The 12,228-nt window shown below is 34.3% G+C and overlaps 1 long non-coding RNA gene across 1 annotated transcript; it reads right to left on the bottom strand.

Moving 5' to 3' along the window:
* Positions 1-9,532: 9,532 nt before the first annotated feature.
* On the bottom strand, positions 9,533-10,061 carry LOC119634108. The gene is made up of 2 exons (XR_005246922.1): positions 9,939-10,061; positions 9,533-9,869 (listed from the first exon to the last, which is right to left on the bottom strand). It is a non-coding gene; the product is annotated as an uncharacterized LOC119634108 (long non-coding RNA).
* Positions 10,062-12,228: the final 2,167 nt, after the last annotated feature.

The raw sequence follows: 12,228 nt of genomic DNA, 5'->3' as shown, positions 1-12,228 counted from the left end.
ACATTATTTTACATGTTCCGCATGGCGTATAAACTCTTATCATCCAATTCCAACTAGTTTCCACTCCCTGCACAGAATGGTATGCATTAAAAATTGTTATTTGATGCTTTTATTCACTTTTGTTTTTGCTTTTTTTTTTTTTTTTTTTTTTTTTTTTTGATTTCAATTTTTTTGCCAGCTTTCTGCAGGCAATTGTTATACGGCGAGTAAAAAGTATCATAAAAAAGTAGGAGAGAGGAAGGAAGAAAGGAAAACATAGAGGGAGAGTGAGGGAGAGAGAGATAGATGTAGAAAATGAAAAAAAATAAAGAAAAACAAGTTAAATATAATTTTTAATCAATTTTTTTTGTAAAACTTTTAGATAAATAAATATTTTTGCAAGTTTCGTACACATATTTTGCTTTAGTATATAAATTCTTTACATATTTAAAAACTTCAATTCTCTCGCTTCCCTTTCACCCGTTCTATGCATCTCTATGCTTACTCTTTAATTAAGTCATCGCGATATTTTTTTCTTTTGTTTACATCACTTGACAAAAGTGCCGTTTTTCTTATTAAAAAATATTAATCAATTTAGTTTTTCATTGAAAAAAATCGCGGACTCTTTTAATTGCAAATATATTTTTATTAAGAGAATAAGTAAAATTTTCACAAATCAGCGGTTTTTTGCTGACTCTTTCAGCAGAAAGCTTCGAAGTATTTTTTTTCCACATTTCATAATCAATTTTATTAGCAAACGATGATCAAGTAATTCATTGGTTATTACACTTGGCAACGCAGCAGAAGATATTAAGTTCATCGGTCCGCTTACAGAATGCAGGGATGTGCAATAGGCATCCTATTAAGTTCATATATATTGCATTAGTTTAATATTCCGCTTGTCCGTCTGTCTGATTACATCGCAGTAGAAAGGCATGTTAAGTTTGTCTTTCCGTTTGTAAAATATATGACTGTGTATTCACTTTCTAAATATTACATAAGCCTAACATTTTGCTTATCTGTACGACTGTGTAAGCAGTCCTGGATTTATTTCATTCAACTCAGAATTAAAACGGTTTTCTTTTTGCGAATGCTTTTCATTTAAGATCAGTAATAGTTTACCCCTTATTTAACTTTATACTGCTTGCATCACATTCATGTCTAGAACCCACTGGTTGCACGACCCCTTTGCAATTCCAAAACGGTGTAGTCATAATCTTTTGGAATCTTATCTTGGTAAGTACGACTTCCGGCGAAGTTTTGAAGCTGAATTTCGTAATAGACGCAAGTCTTGTGGTCACTTGTCAGATTGTCCACTAAATCATTCCATTCGGCGTCATACTTGAAAATTTTTCTTTTATTCTTCGTTATCTATAATCCTTTCCCCGTAACTTTTCCCTAACAATAATACACCATGTATAGGGCATATTGCTGAATGGCTGGACAAAAGAAGAAAAATCGGCAAAGTATCATTAAGTGTAGTGGATGACAACTTGAATACACAGCTGGTCGGGGAAATCATCGTACAGTTCATACAGCGCGTGGGACTGTGCAACCACTTGACGTTTAACATACTTACACCGGCGCATCGTTTTTTATATTCATGTTTCAGTTTGACCGTCCTTACGATCATCTCTGTCCCTTTGTGTCTACCTTCCAGTCTATACCTCAAGCATTTGTTCATCTGTCCGTCCACTCATCTGGTTATCTAACCCTTTGATCAATTGTTTACCAGTTCATTCTTTACTCATTTAGCTATGTCTGTCCATCGGCCAACGTATTTATTCTTTTAGCGCTCCATCGCTTTTTAGTTCTAATGATTAATCCAGTTAATGCGTTTGCTCAGCTATACAACCGTTCGGGTGTAAACTTTTGTTTCAGTTGACGCGTTGGTGCCTTATAAAGTAGGCTCTTAACAACATACCTCTTTGTGACGATGATAATGATGATGATGATGATGATAATGGTCTGACAGTCAATGAAATATACTCGAAGTAATTGCCTATTAAACCAATTTGGTTACCTTTGGACAAAAAAAGACGCATGTTATGCTTTGCGATTTTGAATAACTATTCAAAAAAGTGTGTTTAGGATCAGTTTAATATTGAAACTTATTCGTAAATAAGTAAGCAATGTTCACGTTTGAAACGAATCTTAAAAATTTGAGAAAAGTCGCGCTCTCTAATAAATGCATGAAATATGTAAAGATCTTCTTAAGCTTTTATCTGCTTGCAGATAAAAGCAGACCCTTTTTTATGTATCGTTGCTCATGTAGATATACGGGTTAAGAGAGGTGCTAATGAGCGTGGGAAATGTCTGACGGGCATGGCATCATATTCCAGTTTAGTGCTGCTGAGCTTTTTATCCAGAGTTGTAATATGGGGGCGGGTGTGTGTGTGCTGACAAATCAACCTATTTTCGTATATTGCATCTAAATTATCTAGGATTAGCGTTGCAGGTAGCACTCCCTAACAATGAAGATCATATCGCACTGCACCTAGTTAATCACCCTAGCTGAGGGGATCAAGGGCATTGGGCTCTATCTTCGATGCTAATGACTCCACTGATTTTCTTCACCGTTCCTTGGTTATTCAATATCGTATCGCGTTAATACTTCCTTTCACTTTGGAACGAAAACGCTTACCTTGCTTTTCACAGAACTCGACGTATCTCGTAGATCTCGTAGAAATTACGTTGGGTACATTTAAGTGAAATAGGGAAACCACAGGTTGGCAAATGCTTACTGACAGAGAAATGACGTCTTCTAGCAGATTCGGTCAATATGCAAACGTTAACGAAAGCTATCTGAACTTTGAGTTACAACATGCATGTAATGTCCTCACAAAAACGCTTAAGAGTCGTTAAAAAAACATCTATATACGAGACACTGTTGCAAAACCTACGAAACATATTTGAAACCGACAGTTTAATGTCAACGTAGTAGCAGCCGTAGTGCACCCACCCAGTGACACCTTAACATTGACAAAATATTGTTTTCTTTTCTATTGCAAGGCGTGAAGTGTAAGCTGACAGTCGTTGTAAGCACCATTTTCCTTAACGTAGGGTAATTGTAGATAAGTTACGCTTTGATTTGATCTAAGGAACTAAACCAACATGAAGTTTAAGATGAGATAAAGATTACTAAGGTTCCGACGGATATGACTGGAACGAGCTAAAGTATTATGATCAGGGTCAGCATTTGCTATACTAAAATATTTGTTATGGTAAATGCAATGATCTCTTTATTAAATATCGGTTTAAAAATTTTAAGAAAAGTGCATTTACTACGCTGTGAAATTTAGCGCAGTTCCAGTTGAGTGCGTTTTTATGGGTTTCTTTAACGCAAGAGGCGAAAAAAAACTTATATTAAAACTTCTAAATTCTTATCCATTTAATTCCGGAAAAGTTTTTTCTTTTTTTTTAAACAAATTTTATTTATTGCATATGGAAACATACACATGAGTGTTTGCGTGTGTGTGTGTGTGTGTGCGTTTGCATGTGTATGCGTAAATGAAGGCTACCATTTTAAAATTAATTTTCTTAACTTATGCAACTGCAGTTTTTCATTTTCCTTGACACGCCTAAAAACATGGTAAGAGAGAAGAGAAGAAGTTTTTTTTTTTTTTTATACCATTTGGTAAATTGAGTTTGTATTGTGTCCACCATATTAAAACTCGAAAGTGAAGGAGCAAAAAGATATTGACACTCGTGCTCCAATTACTCAAGTGGCTGGCAATGGGTAGGAATAAGGTTAAAATTAGAGAATACCAAACAGAAGAACCATAAAAAAATTACTTATAGGGGGTGGAAGTAGACGAATAGCAAATATATATCTATATCTATATATAAAGTATGCATACACATATACACGTTGTCAAAATAGCATTTAACATTTAAGGCAGCAATAATCAAATTGACTTTGAAAGTTTTTTTCCAAAGCATTGAAGCGGGAAACAGCTTTTTTCAATGTGCATATATATACATATATATATACATGCACACAGACGTATGTATATATGTAAGCTTACTAAGATCGGTTTGTGTTCATTCTTGTTGGTTACAAATGTTCGTTCATTGGTATGTTCGTTTGTTCGTTGATTCGCAAATAACGAGTTTTGTATGCCGGCAACTCGCACTAATAGAGACTCACGATGTAGGGCCGAGAAAGTGAAAGGTGGAGGGAAGACAGAAAAAAGAGTTCGTTTAGTTGGTTACTCATTTTGATTTTTATTCTACATTGTTGATGTTGTTGTAACTTTAGTATTTTTATTGCTCAATATTCTCAATGTTTGTGCCCACCATCGTAATATGCATGTCTTCTCAGTTCAATAAGGCCTTTGTAACTGCTTGTGTTACCCCTCAAGGGTAGGGCAAATATGTGTAGATGCATATGTACATACATATGAATACATGTGCGTGGTTGTGCGTTGTGTGTTCGTGATTATTCTAAAGATAAGAGTGTATAGATAGCTATACCTGTCCGTCTGTCCTTCCATGCGCTGTGACAGAAACGCGGTCAAATGATCAAACCAAGACACATTTTGCACCTTCGGCACAATACCGAAATAAAAGTGATCGGTCTTGAAATAGGTTTAGAGAAAACAGAGATTAATGAAAACACCGAAAGAATTGGGGGAAAACATCAATAGGGCAAATGCCCTATTAATAGGTAGTTAAATATTCGGAAGGGCCATCGGTTGGGGTACTTGCTTACAATTTATAGAAGACTTGGGTCGTTGACGGCATGTGCAAAAGATTCGTTTCAAGTTGAAGAAAATTTTCTTATGCTGGGTTTTTTCTCCCCCCAATTCTCTGCTCATTTTATGATTTTTTTTCAGTCATTGATTTTTGTGTATTCTTTTCCGTTTTCCTTTTTATTCTTTTTTTAATCAAATAACTCTATCAAAATGTTAAACAAATGATTCTAATGATTTTTGTTGTTGCTTTTTTTTTGCTTTTTTGTTCCGTTACACTCATACTCAACTGTTTGTTTTTGCTAAAGGTAACTGCATGAGAGAAGTGGTGTTGGAGGGTCTGGTTATATTTGGCCATTTCTTCATATTCAATAATTTGCTTGATTGTTTGAAGTGCTACTACACATACAAATTGTATTGTATTTTGTATTTTTTTTTTTTTTTTTTTTTTTTTAATTTTTAGCTATTGAAAAATCTTTTGGCCTTTCTCTGTAGAGGTTTCTCTTGGAAGTTCTTCTATACAAAATGTTTATACATTTTGTTATTGCAATCATTTCAGTCATCATCACTAGCATAGCATTGTACAAAGATGTGATTTATATAACAAATGCTTTTGCAATGTTCTCGTTAAGTATTCAAATATTTACAGAATAATTTTTTTTCTACTCTGTTACATGTGGCGCGTTACCGGTACATCGAATATTTTTGCTTCTCTTTCTCAATCGCCAACTCTTTCTCGCTTAGCATATTTTCTTTATTTTTTCCTTTTTTTTCTTGTATATATTTATATTCTTTTTTTCTGGTGAGTTTTTTTTTTTCTTTTCCTTCCTGCTCGTAACGGCAAAAATTTAAAATTTAACACACCCACCCACACACACACACATACACATTGATGCATAGTTTGATTGTTAGATACGGTTGTATAGCAACAAAACATTGTGCTACCCGCACTTTTGTCAACAACTGTTCGCGTTTAGCACCAGAGCTCAACCATGACACGTTGCCAAAACGGGAGAAAGTGGAAAAGAAAAAAATACGTTTAAAGTGCTATTTATGGTATATTTACAAGTTTTGCTTTTTATTTGGCATTTTGCTTGTAGGTTTTCATTTTTTTATTTCCCTCTGCTCAGCTGTCTGTTGTATTGTACTTGAACATTCTCACTCAATTGACATTCCATTGTTGTCTGTTGATGTTGTATAGTCAAACTTTTTGCTTAGCTGTACAACACACGTCATTTTTCTATCGAAATCGCGTATTGTTGTTAGATGTCATTGTGCTCATTATACAGAAAAAGTTTTCAACATACACACGTTTATGCTTAGCTAGTACGAATCAAACGCATATCTGGCAGAGATAAGCGCTTCTATCATATATACATATATATATTGCTACGCTTCTGAAAAAGCCAAAAATGAATGAAATTTATCATAAACTAAAATAAAAAAATAAGTTTCTTTTTAAACTAAAATTTAAAATATTTTTACTTTTACTACGAGATTTCTTCAGCGACTTTCAAAAATATTTAGAGTGATTTTTAAGGATGACTTGAACGTGTGGGCCGTAGAGAATAAGTTATCGCTTGGAACAAGTATTAATAAGGAAGAAGAATGCATGTAGTTAGCGCTGCTAACGTTTTCTGGAGGAACTGCGTAGTAAATCGCCCAGCGTCCACATGATAAGAAATCCCTAAAATTCCTTTTAGCATATCGGGTCGTTTTTTCTCCAACGGTCGCCCCAATATCATAACTTATTGTTGATATCCTTCTCATTCCACCAGTGTCGCTTTGAACGCGTCCCTTTGCCAAAACGGACGTTCGTTTCCTGTATTCGACAACACGTCACTGTTTTTAGGACCAACTTACACTACACATAGCATATATAATATGCAACTAAGTATTGTGCGTAAAATAGTTTCAAAATATTTAATCGAATCGAAATGAGAACCGAATTTTCTTCACCCTCTTAGAATGACTTTTACGCATGGATTGCATGGAGATCATTGCAATTAAATGTCGTAAGTAACATGCTTTACAATCGCTCACAGACGAGCAAAGCCATCATTTAGGAAAAGCAAAGAGGACTCATTTCTCAACCTGTTATGATTATTGTGGTAAGTCACGGCCATTGTTAAATATAATATTTTCGATATTATTGTTCTGCTTAACTAAATGTTAAATATGAAGAGAAGAAGAAAAAAAAATTGATTTAATGTCGGGTTCTTTGTTTTCCAAAATATTTGATTATGCTTTTGCTTTTCGTTCTAACGTAACCAACCATTAACATATTTCACTGTTTTCAATGTCTTAATTAAAGTCTCTCTTGCATTCAAATTCATTTTCACAATTTTCATTTGAAGTAAGTGTTTTTGCAGTTTCCTTATTTTGCATACTTTTTCTTTGCCATTTTCATTTGCACTCGTGTGTAAGCAAACATGCATATAAACATAAACACACACACACACACACACACACATATATATATATATATACATATATGTATATATACATTTAAAATATATTTATAACACGTATACACACATATATTTATATATTTAGGTTTAATGCTATATGGCAGAGAGAATTTCGCTCACAGCAAATGCAAATAATTACTTCAGAAAATATGGCACAAATTAAAATAGTCACTCTTGGCAGTTTTCACGCCATCATCATCATCAAGTGAAGTCATGCCAGAAATTGGCGTACTAGCTAAATACATTCATAAAACTCTTTTTCTTTTTTTTTTTTTTGGAGTAAGAGAAAACTACTATATAAACGTTCGCGCTGTACGCATACACATGGTCTAACATTCAAAAAAATATTTAGCTGCATTTATTATAAATCCAGCTCTCTTTTTGCAAGGAAAAGAAGCAGGGAAAAAAGAAAGCTGGAAAGGGGAGGGAGTAAACGAAAGGGCAAATTTTAGTAAAATGGGCAATAAAGGCAGTTAATGATGATGGTCAGCATATTTATTGCAATAAATGAAATGAAACATTAAACGAGCAAAACCTAAACAATACCCAAAAAGTTGCCTCAGCAGAGTGTATGGGGAATATGAGCGAACGAAAAGAACGCGTTAAATAAATGCATTTCATTGAAAAATATGTTTTATTTCCTTTGTTTCTCCTTGCAGCTACGAAAGGAACGGTAGTTATGTCGAGTTCACCGTCATACGAAAACCGAATTAAAATTTAATTACGTGGCGGAATGAAACTTAAAATAGTTTCGCATAACAAATTGCACTCCTTTTTGATTTAATTGCCTCCACATAAACAACATTATTGCTTTTACACCTTCATTTAAATCAAAATGCGAAGTAATTAAAACCGCTTTAAAAAAAAATTCGTTTACAAATTTTTGCATAAATTACTTTGACTGGGTGAGAGCATATATATGAAATTATTACTGCTCGCAATAAAATATTCAAACAAAATATAAACGACAAGTAAAAGACACAATCAAAGAGTTCTTTAAAGAAAAAACAACAGCGAAGGTAGAGCAAGTCAAGAAAGTAGAGGAAACGGAAACGGAGTTAACCTAATGGTTCGATCTCTTATAGGTACAGCTCTTTCATGTAGTGTGGGCGTGTTCGGTTCTTTTTCCTAAGTTTTAGAGAATCCTTGTTAATATTTGCATCGAATTTCCGAACGGTAGGTTACGTGCGTACTGATCTTATGTCGCTTTTCATTGTGGGAGTTTTGCAGGGAAGCCTGTAATTGGCCCAATCCGTGGGAAGAGCTTCCTTGCTTGCTCCGTGTGGAACTGCGTTGGGGCTGCTTGTCTGAATCAAAGAAATCGGAAGAGATTAGATGTGCCTCGCTTTCACCAGAAGGCGGGCATCTGGCATTCGGGTATTAATGAATGTCGCGGCGGTAAATATGCTTTTTCTCTCAATTTGCTTCATCGGACCCCTTTGGGTTAAGCCTTAACAGCACCTTAACTCCAGAAGGCATCTGTCCTCCTGTTCAAATATTTGAGGGATCACGACCAATTTTGGGAGTGATTTTTGGCCGTTTACTTAAAAAGCTAAGGCTTAGTGTATATATTCCAAGTCGACAGTCAAAGATCGCACTCAAAAGTGGTCGTGATACCCTGAGTTCAGTTGTGATGCACAGTGATGTGCCTACTGATTAATAAAGAATTAGTAAACGCATCAAAAGGAAACTCTCAGTAAGATGACAGTTCAATATAAAAATTCCGAAACATAAGCATATGCGTCGAGGATTTCCAACAAACCATGGGCTTATAACAAAAAATGACTTTGGTTCGTCATTCCGGAAACACCGTAGTAAACTGATAACCTAACTGATTGTTAGGGAATCTTTTCGATTATCCCAACTGATATTTGTTGTCATAAATTCTCAATCCTTAAATTTTAATTTATGTAATTTGAATTTTTTTCAGGATCAAGAGAAAGAATTTTTATGATATGCGATGAGTGTATTCAGAAAGTTAACTCAAACGAAAAGATACGAATCCTCTAACAATTTGTGCAATGAAACAAACTGTGTCATTAGTTAAAAATGAAAAGATATTTTTTATTTTTGTCAGCCTACTTGAAAAATGAAGGGGAAAAAAATGAAATCTTGGATTCTCTTGCTGATCACGTTAGCAGCTATAACAATTTTTTCTGTCGAAGGCGCTGAGAGGCGTTACTGCTGACATTTTATTAGTTAAGAGAGTTTGTCTAGAGCCAAAAGAGTTAACGGAACTTATGTCTACTGGTGATGGTATGCCCAGTCATTTTTTCCAGGCCCCAAGTTGATTGTTGGTTAAACGGAAAGCTCCGCATGGAAATAAGTAATTGAATTCTCCTAGACGCAAGGACCCAACCCCTCACTGTGAGAGAGAAGCTAAAGCTCTGTCTAATCGTAACGAATGCGAATTTACGTTTTATATACATTAAATATGACCGAACATACGCTCTTAACTATAACTTAACCGAACATCTTAATTATTTCTTATAATTAAATCTAAAATAAACGATAAATATGTCGAGTTTGGTTTTAAAAAGAAAGCACGTTTAGCATTTTCGTGGTAGCGCACAATTCATAGATAAAGTGATGGAAATATTTTTAACTTTAACTTGTTCGCAATTGACTCCGACACATTTAGGAGTCTTATTGTCTTCGCCTTTCGTGCGCAACACTACAATGCAGAAACGGAATCACAAAATATTAAATCTTTGCCGGCATTGCTCTGAAAAAAACGAAAAGAAATTTAATCATTCATTGTTTGTGAATTTTTTAAATTGATTTGAATACTTACACTATAGTTGGAGTGTCCTCAAGAATCCTTGAGGACGAATGGGAATTATTAATTATCAAAACTTACTGTCTACTTGTATTGCTAATTTCACACTGAATCCAATAATACGAAAACTTCTTCTACTACTCATGCTACTCAGTACCAACGCGTTTTATAAAGATGTAAAAATTTCTTATCACCTCATTATATCATGTAAAAATTGCTTCGCCTAAGCAGAACACAGTTGTAAATTTTTACGGTCGTAACGATTAATTGAATATGTATATAGATCAACAAGAATGAAAAAATCAATAAAATTAACTGAACGACATTTTCTTGTTATTGCAAGAAAAACAAGAAAACCGTAATAATTAATTTGGAGCAAGAATAATTACTGACGTAAATGAAATCGTAAATTACGTCGTTCTACTAAAAAGATGCAGGTGTTAAATTTTACTTTCTTCAAGCTATTTTAATTTCATTAATACTCATAGCAAAGCAAAATTTCTTTAAAACTTCTTTGAGTTGAAAGCGATTGCTTGACTAAGGGAGACGGCATCGTAGGCAAAATGGTTCTGCTTCTCATATAGGTCAACAGAAGCCCGGATAAGAAGAAAAAGAAAACATCAGTTATTGCGTAGACCTCGCAAACTCTTAAGGCACTCCACAGTGTATAAATAATACTTAGGGCAAATATTCTTTTTGTTTTAGTCTACTGAAGATTTTTGATCAGCTTATCATGTGACTTATCCTTACATCCTTTGATGTCATTTTAGTTAATTGCTTATGATAACTCGCTGACGGTAAATCATTTTCGAACAAATCGGTCGATAGATTGTTTGCCTTGTCATGTATTAATTCTTAAAATACTTGCGACCGCTGACGTGAATTCGTGTCGTTTAGGATTGTATACCAAGCTACCGCTGATGTGACATGTGTTAAACGTCATTTCCAATTACATTCCTAGTTGCGGGCGACATGATTTCTCACGCTGCAGTTTCTGTCTCCGAACGCGGCAACATTAGGCTCTTGTTATAATCGCTATTGTGGGACGCATCAACTTATTAAAAGGAATATGTAGCGCTATTGAGATATTCCTTTTTTCTTCATTGGAATTCAAAACTCAACTCAGGCGGACGGACATACGGACAAACTAGCTTGGATCTATTAACAATTCTATTGACTCTTAATCTATTGATCTAATACAAGGAGCGGAGGAGGGGGACGATTTAGGTAAGTAGGTGCTGCATACGCATCTCCACGAATCTAATGCACTCTGTCTTATGTTTTCAGGACTTCGTTCTACATAAGTTTATGGTCCCCTAAGTTATATTTGCTGGCTATATATTTACCACGTTGGTGTTTTGCTCGACTTATTCACAGCTAAGAGATCTCGTCAGGATAATTTCAGCAGTATTAAGATTTTTTAAAGATAAGACTTTCAAATAGGGAGAGAAGTTTCATAATCACAGATAATTATTACGAGGGAAGACAATCCGCTGGCTCTTAGTTAAACATCTAAGGACTTCTGTCTTATGTTTTGATAGCCACAATCCTTCAAACAGAAAATCGTATTTTATTGAATTAATGCTTGGGTTTTTATAATCGTGTTATGCTTTGAAATTTGTAGGTTCTGCTGACTTAAAGATGAAAGAAATCAGTTTTCCGTGATTTGAAACATCGCCCCGTTCGACCATTAAAGGGTCGACATCGTTCGTTACGTGTTTTATGACAAAAGTTTAGCTTTTTTAGTTTGTTTTATTATTATCTCATTCCGTTCTCGTGTGCATTGTTTAATGTCTTTTCCATGTTACTTGGTATAAATCTGGGGATAAATTCAACAAATCTACTTTTGCTTACTATTTCAATTTAGAAAAAATTATATATATGTACACACTGTATATACATATATATGCACACTTTACACTAAGCAATTTTATCTCAATACATATCCGATATTTTATAGCGTTACGGGAAAATCTTACTTTGCTGTATACATATGCACATACGCACATACAAACATGCACAAATCTAAATAGTTGTATTTTTATTGTGGTATAAATGTTATATTTTTCTCGATTTTATAGAAATTCGTTGTGAATGTGCGTTTGTATGTTTGAAATGCATTGAATTGTAAGGAAAACGGAAGAAAAAAAGGAAAATATAAAGAGTTTTCTTTGTAAATAAACCCGCAAAAATAATAATAATAATAATAATAATAATAATAGTAACAACAGCAACAAGAACGCTAACCGGCGACCCAAGTACGTAGATTTTTAGTAAAAACGGTCGTTATTTATTTCTTGTTTAT

Source organism: Glossina fuscipes, unplaced genomic scaffold (assembly GCF_014805625.2).
Source record: "Glossina fuscipes isolate IAEA_lab_2018 unplaced genomic scaffold, Yale_Gfus_2 2, whole genome shotgun sequence".
Lineage (NCBI taxonomy): Eukaryota > Metazoa > Arthropoda > Insecta > Diptera > Glossinidae > Glossina > Glossina fuscipes.
Note: the sequence above shows the minus strand (reverse complement) of the source record. Positions and strands in the feature narration are given on the sequence as shown.